General features: G+C 50.6%; 3 non-coding genes across 3 annotated transcripts; all 3 read right to left on the minus strand.

The window, feature by feature from the left end:
- Window positions 1-388: 388 nt before the first annotated feature.
- On the minus strand, window positions 389-460 carry TRNAE-CUC (transfer RNA glutamic acid (anticodon CUC)). The gene has a single exon. It is a non-coding gene; the product is annotated as a tRNA-Glu (tRNA).
- Window positions 461-1,403: 943 nt separating this feature from the next.
- TRNAD-GUC (transfer RNA aspartic acid (anticodon GUC)) lies at window positions 1,404-1,475 on the minus strand. Its single transcript has one exon. It is a non-coding gene; the product is annotated as a tRNA-Asp (tRNA).
- Window positions 1,476-8,923: 7,448 nt separating this feature from the next.
- TRNAL-CAG (transfer RNA leucine (anticodon CAG)) lies at window positions 8,924-9,006 on the minus strand. Its single transcript has one exon. It is a non-coding gene; the product is annotated as a tRNA-Leu (tRNA).
- Window positions 9,007-9,468: the final 462 nt, after the last annotated feature.

Consider the following 9,468-nt stretch of genomic DNA (forward strand, 5'->3'; position numbering starts at 1 on the left):
TTGGGGGGGCGCTAATTTTCTATTAATAAAAATACTCACGTGAGCTATTGCTAATATTTAAACCTGCTTACACTGTCCTTCATGTTGTTTAAACGCCATCCTGTGTCACGTGATATTAATATTGATTTCTCTTCTAAAATAAACTTTAATAGTTTCACACCAGTAAGCAGGAAAAGACTTCAGAAAAGGTCTCCTGGATGTACTAAGCCACTGATAAGCTTTGTGAACCAGCAGTCACTCACTCCTCTGGCAGTGGTTTGTGACTGTCCATAAAATGTTTAGTTACTGGTGACAACTCAAGTGAAGAAGAAGTACATGTAATGAAACAGTTCCAATTTCAAAAGTAATAAAGTGCGCGCTAATAGAATTGAAAAAATAAAATGAAACCTTCCCTGACCGGGAATCGAACCCGGGCCGCGGCGGTGAGAGCGCCGAATCCTAACCACTAGACCACCAGGGACTGTGTGAGAATGATGCCTAAACCTCTCTAATAATGTGCTGTGGACATGTATGTTGTGTGTCCAGTTTTATATCAGGAACTAAATAAGGTAGAAAACACTGGTGGTAATTAAAGGGGGGGAAATAGCAGTAGACAAAGAAAACACACTACACTAAGGAAGAATGTGAGGAAAAAAAAGACTGCACCTTAAATGGACTGAAATCTGCTGAGAGTTCCCAGTCTCCAAGGTGTATGAGGCTCACATATCACATACTGGAGAATGAAACCATCAGTCACCAATTAACCATCAAAATACATAGTAAGTGCAATTAAAAGGGGTCAGTGCTTCTTCTCAGGGCTCCCTAAGGGCAGCTCTTAGGTTTCCAGGCGCAGGAGCAGCTCCCCCTGGCTAGAGCCCCTCACTGGATGCTGGGACCCGTGGCCCTAACGTGAGAGTGTTATAAACAGGACTACAAGTCCCAGAATGCAGTGTAAACACCTGGAGCTCATGAGGATGGTGGGAGGGGCACCTCGGGGTCAGTGTTTCTTTTGCTCTCACAATGTGTCTATAAATTCTGAATTATTGCACGTAAATAAAGATTCCCCATTCAGAGCCCGCCCAGCATTTCATTTATTTGTCACGAAATACTTTATAATTTCCATCTAAAATAGCCCTCCATTATATTTCATTTATTTCGCGTGACAATAACTAGTTAAAACGCATGGTATTTGTTATTTGGTACTTTGATTTTTATCTCAATAATAAACTTTCATTACACCTTTCCATTTTCAAGAAAGTACACAGAGTCCCAAAAGATGAAGCCCTTACTTATTGCCCGTGATAGATTTTAAAAGCTGCATTAGTAAATATTTCAGCTTGTGGGAGCTGTGGCCATAAATAAAAAATATCAGCCCCCTAAAGTGTCATTGTGACATCATAAATTTAAAACAAAAAAAATCCATCCTCCCCGTCGGGGAATTGAACCCCGGTCTCCCGCGTGACAGGCGGGGATACTGACCACTATACTAACGAGGAACTGGTAGAAAGCTGACTCCTCTGTAACTCCTCGACATTTCCGTCAATCTGCTCTGACCTGACCTAGTGTCTGACTCTTCACATTTCCCAGCTCCTTCACACCAACACAGTGTGTAACAGGCTCAACAAACACACACACTCACACTGCACAAAACACACACACAAACCTGCTGCCCCTCAACGCTTCACAACAACCTTCTCACCTCCCAGCAGACGCTCTCAGCAGCTCCCAGCAGCATCACCTTCCACACTCACAACAAGCAGCTCCGGGGCTGCTTCAGCCGGGGGTGGGGGGCACCGGCCTCGCTCTCCAGCCCAGGGCCCCCGCCTCTGTCTCATCAGGGGGGGTTGCACAAAGGGACTGAGGGGACACTCCCCCCCCCAGCTGGAGGGGGGAGCTGGACTGGGAAGGGGAAGAGAGGAGGCGGGAAAAGCCAAGGTGTCTGCGGGGCTGAGAAAGGAGCTGCTTGGGACTGGAAAGCGGAAGAAACAGAGCAGTTTGGAAAAGTCCTTGGAGGCGGATTTGAAGCAGCGACCTGAGGATCAGGGGCGTAGGAGACACAAAATTTCTAGGGGGGACAGGGACAACCCTGAGGTGGGCCCCCTGCACAGTTTGCACCCATAAGGGTTGCCGCGGGAGGAGCGATGGGGGAGGCGTTGCTTCCAGTCGAGTCCTGTGCAGCCTGCAATTCCCTGTCTGCTGGGCCCTTGGCTGCCTATTAGGCAGCGACAATCTCTGTGCTGCTGTTCGCCTGTGTAAAGTCCTAAGAGGCCTGCACTGCCTGCTGGGCGCGGTGCTTCCTGTCGATTCCTGTGCTGCCTGCCATGCACTGTGCTGCCTGTTGGGAGCTTTCTTTCCAGTCAGGCGGTGTCAGTCTCTGGCCCCCCGCCTGCCTGTGAAGGCCAGTAAGGCCTATGATTGCTTCTAGGCCCTTGTCTGACTGTCAAGTGGCAGTCTCTGTGCTGCCGCCTTCCTGTGACCTGCTGTGCTGTCTGACGGGGCGGCCTTAGTTCTGGTGGCGCCCTGTGCGACATTGTTTGTTGCCGCCCCCCAGTGACCACCTCCGCCACGGATTCCCTCACTACTATCCATCACCACTCTCAGATGCATTTCATTAGTTTTTTAGCACCACTCATACCAGGAAACATCACTTACAATGTGATCAATGCAATGCAATGCCTTGACCACGCTGCCATTACCACAAATATGGGGCTAGCATGGATGCCTTTACCACACATGTCTTTTCCATGCATATGCGTGGTTACAGCATAGAGAGCGGTCTAGCTGTCCGGGTGGAACAGGAAGAAGCAGAGGAGAGAGAGGTAAGTAGGGCTGTGGCCAGATTTAGGGTGGGAGGTTGGGTTCATTTTTAGGACAGGGTAGCGTCGGGGTAGTTTTTAGGACAGGGTGGGGGTAGGTTTTAGGGTACAGGGTGGGGGTCATGTAGTTTTTAGGACATGGTGGGGTAGGTTTTAGGGTTCTGGGGGGCAGGGGCGTCAAGGTAGTTTTTAGCGCAGTTCAGGGTAGGTTTTAGGGCTCAGAGTGGGGGCGGGTAGTTTTTAGGACAGGGCAGGATTACTTTTAGGGCTCAGGGCAGGGGCAGTTTTAACTGATTGGGCAGGGTGGAGTATGGTATCAGGTGTAAGGGGGCAGGGCGGGGAGAATTTACCACGCATGTTCCTTTACCAAACATTCTTTTACAGCGAAATTTGTTGTAAAGGCATGAGTAGTAAAGACACGGTCGATGTTAAGGCATGCACGATATACGCACGTGTTGTTCCATCATTCAGCCCTCATACCAGTCTAGGGTGTCAAAGCACTTTACATCACACAGACATTACGCAGAGACAATCATCATATATGTGTAAATCAATGTATATGAAATGTTACATAAGACAGAGGACTACAAGGTGTAGGTTCATAGGTCATCCGTACTGGTAGCAGGTATAGTTTAAGAGTGCTTTATCTGGAGAAGCGCAAACTCAGAATTTAAAACATAACACCATGGTTGGGGGCTCTCTTTAATAATAAGAATTGATTTGCGCTCAAATTAACTTGTTTTGCAACGTTAAGTTAATGAAAAAGTGGGGGGAAATCATAACGCTCTAATCTATACCTTGATGTTTGCATGCAGCTCTTTCATGAGTTCATTGCTCACTGTTCTATATTCACTTTTAATTTATATATTGCAGGGGACAAAAAAGGAGCTCTCTGATGTAGAAAGCTGGCCCGGTGTGTGGTGAGTACCTATGGTATTATCACCTTATACCAGGTCCAGGTATGCCCTCCTAGTGAAGTGTAGACAGTGTCTGTAGCTGTGGATGAGCAGCCAAGACTTATCTAGGACACATGCAAAGATCATGCAATACCACTGCAGTCACACAGCACATGAAAGAAACACGTGTAACGAAAATTAAGGTTCCTTATTACAGTAACACAAAAACTAAAACACTAGATAGGCAATACTCGAATAGGATGTAAGTAGCACACTATTATATGTACAGTAGCAATCAGAAATTGCCATAAAAAGCAATAGAAAACAGTGAAAAGCAACAGGAAATACTGAAGGCCTAGAGGGGACCAGACCATGGGGGTCATTCCAACTTTGGCGGGCGGCGGAGGCCGCCCGCCAAAGTTCCGCCGCCAGAAGACCGCACCGCGGTCAAAAGACCGCAGCGGTCATTCTGGCTTTCCCGCTGGGCTGGCGGGCGACCGCCAAAAGGCCGCCCGCCCGCCCAGCGGGAAAGCACCACCAACGAGGATGCCGGCTCCGAATGGAGCCGGCGGAGTTGCTGGTGTGCGACGGGTGCAGTTGCACCCGTCGCGATTTTCAGTGTCTGCCAAGCAGACACTGAAAATCAATGTGGGGCCCTGTTAGGGGGCCCCTGCAGTGCCCATGCCATTGGCATGGGCACTGCAGGGGCCCCCAGGGGCCCCACGACACCCGTTCCCGCCAGCCTGGTTCTGGCGGGAAGGGGGTCGGAATCCCCATGGCGGCGCTGCTTGCAGCGCCGCCGTGGAGGATTCACACGGGCAGCGGGAAACCGGCGGGAAACCGCCGGCTTCCCTTTTCTGACCGCGGCTTTACCGCCGCGGTCAGAATTTCCCTTGATGCACCGCCAGCCTGTTGGCGGTGCATCCTCCAACCCCGGCCCTGGCGGTCCATGACGGCCAGGGTCGGAATGACCCCCCATATACTTAAAAAGTGGAATGCGAAAGCTGGTTCCCCACGCAAGAAAGTAGAATCAGTTGAGGGGAGCTGCAGGAACTAGGAAACCCCAAAGGTAAGTACCAGAATGCCCCCCACCGACCAGGAGAAAAGAGGTAAGCTACTGGTTTTTCCCCAACCCACCAAAAGGACTTCAGAGAAGGATATTGCAAAACGCAGGCAACACTGCAAGAAACTAGAGGTGGATCCTGGAAGAGGAAGACCTGGAAAAGAAGGGGACCAAATCCAGTTTACGTAGGAGTGTCCGGTTGTGGTAGGAGCCACTACCCACCCATCTGTGGATGCAGGAGTTGGTCGATGGGGAAACAAAGATGGTCAGCAATGCAGCACTGGAGCAGATGAAGAGTTACTAGGTGACGTCCCACGCCGGATGAAGAATTGCAGCCAGTCTGTTGTGTGGAAAACCTAACAGCAAGCCTTGGCAAAGGCAAATGTCGCAGTAGGACAAAAGTGGAGCGGTCAGGGACCAGCAAGGTCCAGGGGGACTCAACCCATGGAGGGGAGTCCCAGGTGACCCTCAGCAAGGCAGAGAGTCTGGAGAAGGAGAGGCAGCCACCACAGAAGACCTAAAGGCAAGGAGCCCACGAGCTGCAGAGAGGCCCACGGAGCACACCTGAAGAGAGGTCCCACGTCACAGGCGAAGCACGTTGAGGACTGTGCTTCACAGAGAAGAGTGCTGGGGGCTGGGGCTACATGGAGCCTGAAGATCCCTTGGAGGAGATAACAACAGGCCTTGGTAGCTGCAAGAGACGCGGTGCATGGGGGTACTGTCCTGCATGGGAAGGCAAGGACCTACCTACTCCAAAGTTGGACAGCTGGTAGAGAAGACCAAGGAGACCACTCCAGACTATCACCCCTTATGAAGGATCCACGCAGCTCAGGAGGAGAGGAGATCCACGCACCCGGTCGTTGTTGCAGTGGGTGCCTGCGGATGCAGGTAAGTGACTCCTTCACTCCAAAAAATGTTCCTTCCTTCTTCTCATGCAGACTGAAGACTTGCTGCCCTCAGAGGAAGCACAGCCGGGCTAATGTTGCAGTTGCTGGAAGGAGCTGGAGAAACAATGTTGAAGGGTGAGGTCGCTGCTGGAGCTGCAGATTGTAGATTTCTGTGAAGTCCAGTTGCGGTTCCAGTGGCCAGAAGTCAAAGTAAACGTTGCAGAGGAGTCCTGCTGGAATCTTGCACATTGAATCTGAGGACCCATCCAAGAGGAAAACCCTAAATAGCCCAGAAAGGGGGATTGGTCACCTAGCAGGGTGACCACCTAGGAGAGGGCTGTGACGTCATCTGCCAGGCCACTCAGATGCTCACAGAGGCCTCTGCCCACCTTGGATTCAAGATGGCAGAATCAAGTGGCCACCTGGAGGAGCCCCAGGCACCACCCCTGGGGTGGTGATGGACAGGGGAGTGGTTACGCCCATTTCCATTGTCTAGTTTCGCACCAGAGTAGGGGCTGAGGTCCCTGAACTGGTACAGACTGGTTTATGCAAGGAGGGCACCAAATGTGCCCTTCAGAGCATATCATTAGCTTGGCGAGGCTACCCCTCCCAACCCTTGTAACACCTATTTCCAAATGGAGAGGGTGTTGCCTCCCTCTTCCAAAGGAAATCCTTTGTTCTGACTTCCTGGGCATGAGCTGCTCAAGCAGCAGAAGGAGGGCAGAAATCTGTCTGAGGGGTGGCAGCAGCGTGGGCAGCCCGGAAAACCCTAAAAAGCTGATAGGAGCAATGCTGGGGATCCTCTAAGGAGCCCCCAAAGTGCATGGAATCATACAAACAATACTGACAATAGGATTGGGGTATGATTCTGACATGTTTGTTACCAAACATGCCCAGGTTCGGAGTTACCATTATGTAGCTGGACATAGGTAGGGACCTATGTCCAGTACACGCGTAAAATGGCGTCCCCGCACTCACGAGATCCAGGAAAATGGAACTGGAGTTTGTGGGGGCACCTCCGCTCATGCAGGGGTGCCCTCACACACAGGTACTTTCACCCTGCCCTCTGGGCTAGGAGGGCCTACCAATGGGGTGACGTACAATGACCTGGTGCAGTGACCTGAAGTGAAAGTGTGCATGCACCTTTTCACGCAGGCTGCAATGGCAGGCCTGCAGATACAGTTATATGGGTTCCTATGGGTGGCATAATACATGCTGGAGCCCATGGGGGATCCCTTGTCCCCCAATGCCCTGGGTACCAAATACTAAGCACTTATAAGGGGCACCAATATGCCAAATGTGGGGTGTGTGTGGTCCAAGCAACCAAATTTAATGGGAGAGAGCACTGGGGTCCTGGTTAGCAGGATCCCAGTGAACACAGTCAAAACATACTGACAACAGGCAAAAAGTGGGGGTAACCATGTCAAAAAGTTGGTACTTTCCTGCATCTGACAAAAGCAGTAACCCAGTGACCTATTCACATTATATAGACTTTGTGATCTGCATGTAGATGTTCTTTGTAGCAGGCATAGTAACCCTGTACGTTATGATGATTCAAAACTCCGACTAGACAAAACTTCAATCTCTCTCCAGGAAGACCATTAATTATCTTGAGATTTTTATTGTTGCCTGAAAACTGTTGGTGGCAAGGAACACCCAGCAGGTGCTTTTAAAGTCACAATATACTTGCAAACACAGTGTCCCACCCTAAGTCAGCACCTGGTGCAGTGGCACCGGTTGCATCGCCCTAGAGCCGGCCCTGCTGCCTTACCTAGCCCTGTCCATCTCTCAGGCCATCTGGTTCTTCCTGGGACCCGTGCTGTGTGCTGGTCTCTCCGCCGTCTATCCAGCAGTGCCAGGCTCTGTTCCACCACAGCCTGTGAAGTCCTGTAAAGCCTGTGAGCTGCCACAGTGCTGGCTTCGCATCCACAGGCCATTGGCAGGAAATGAGATTTACAGACGGCCCTTGGCCTTTAGAGCGGGCTTTCACAAATACCAGGAAGGCTGAGGGAGAGACAGGGGACCGAAATGTTGGGGGGACAGGATGTCAACTTAGGGGACAATAATTAGCACTGGGGCAGGCAAGCTGGAGACAGAGGAGAGAAGAGAGTGAGAGAGAGGCGACAGAAACGGGGGCCCTTACAAACACTGGCGCACAGGGTGCCACTAGCGCGCTAAAGCCTGCCCGGCTCATATCTCACAGTAACTCAACAATGCTGTTTTTAGAAAGGGAGGTACTCTGCAACACAGCACTGGACTTAAAAAGAAAGGGAGTTACTTGGCAATACTTTATTGAATTACCCAAACCTCCTTACCTTCTCAAATCTTGCTGCTGTCTTCAGGGATAGATTTTCAAGGGAAGGGAAGGGCTCAGGAGGGCCGGGATGCAGACAGCAATCAACAAAGGGCCTCTCCTCTCCCTCTGCTCTCAGAAGTGCAGACTGCAGGCAGCTGTGGCAGCAAGGTGAGAAAGAATCCCTTGTGCTGCAGCACAACAAAAGGGCAGAGGGCGAGTGTCCTGGGGGCAGGTCACAGGCCAAGTGCAGGGCCAGTGTAGGGAGCGCTTTCAAGTGCTAATGGCCCTGCGAATTACAGAAGAGAAGGGAAAATTCTTCTGTCCCCTCGTCCCCCCCACCCTTGTCCTCCGTGTCCCCCCCACTCCAACATCTGGGGGGGACAAATCCCCCGCGTCCCCTACACTTCCTACGCCCCTGAGCGTGAGATCACTCCCTGTGACATTCGCGCAGGCACTTATGTGAAGTCGTTTCAGGTGATCTATGGTAATCAGTCCCCTGCTTTGTTCAGGACCTGCGGCCTGCACAGCACGTCTAAGGTGTGTCCGCTTCACGTCAGTTCCAGTGATAGATCACCCGCGGTCACTCAGTCCGGACTATGCAGTGAGAGGGACCTTTCGGTGAAGTATTTTATCATCGAGCGCCATCTTGTGGCTGGTCAGGGACATGATCATGAAGGGAGCTGACGGGGTGTGATGTGAATGGCGCCAACTTTGTAAAACAAAAAAAACACCAACACGTGAAGGGTAAATAAAGGAAATTCGAAATCTCACCGTGAAGTTTTGTTTCCTTGGGGGCAAATGACGCACTGTACACGTTTTTACATATATGGCAAAAAAATCGGAAAAAGCAACTTTTGTTTAAAAAGATTTTATAGCTTCGTCAATGGAGATTAAAAGTTCTGCTACTTGTTTCACTTTGCTAGTATTTGTTAATGCAAAGTTTGTTTTGCTAAAACAAAGAAGAAGACGTTTTAATCAAAAGGTGATGTCAGAAGTGGGATTCGAACCCACGCCTCCAGAGGAGACTGCGACCTGAACGCAGCGCCTTAGACCACTCGGCCATCCTGACACACATCAACTATTCACCAAGAGCACTAATACTGACATGACAGTGTTTGTTGATGCTTGGGTGACATCTGTATGTTATGGCACTTCAAAATATAATTGAACCCTGGGATACCAACGGGGCTGCCTTTCTTCCAAATAAAATGCAAGATATTTGTTTACATTTTCTTACTCTGGAGCAGCCAAGCGGTGGGAGGGGAAAAATAATTCCCTCAGGATTGGCACCCCAGGTGGCATACCTAGGTGAGGCACGCCTGCCAATCACTTTACATTCCATTCTGTCCTGACTGACCCATTCCCCCAGGTCCTCGAAGAACAGGTTCTTAGATGATGCTCTCGGATATCAGGTGCCATGTCTTGTGCAAACACACTGACACCTGACGTCACCAGTCAGGCATCAACACACACACATCTCACTCGAGCCAGGCCCAGCCTATGTGGCCCATTTAAAGAAAGCTTGGCGCGC

The sequence above is a fragment of the Pleurodeles waltl genome, unplaced genomic scaffold (genome assembly GCF_031143425.1).
Source record: "Pleurodeles waltl isolate 20211129_DDA unplaced genomic scaffold, aPleWal1.hap1.20221129 scaffold_67, whole genome shotgun sequence".
NCBI classification, from domain to species: domain Eukaryota; kingdom Metazoa; phylum Chordata; class Amphibia; order Caudata; family Salamandridae; genus Pleurodeles; species Pleurodeles waltl.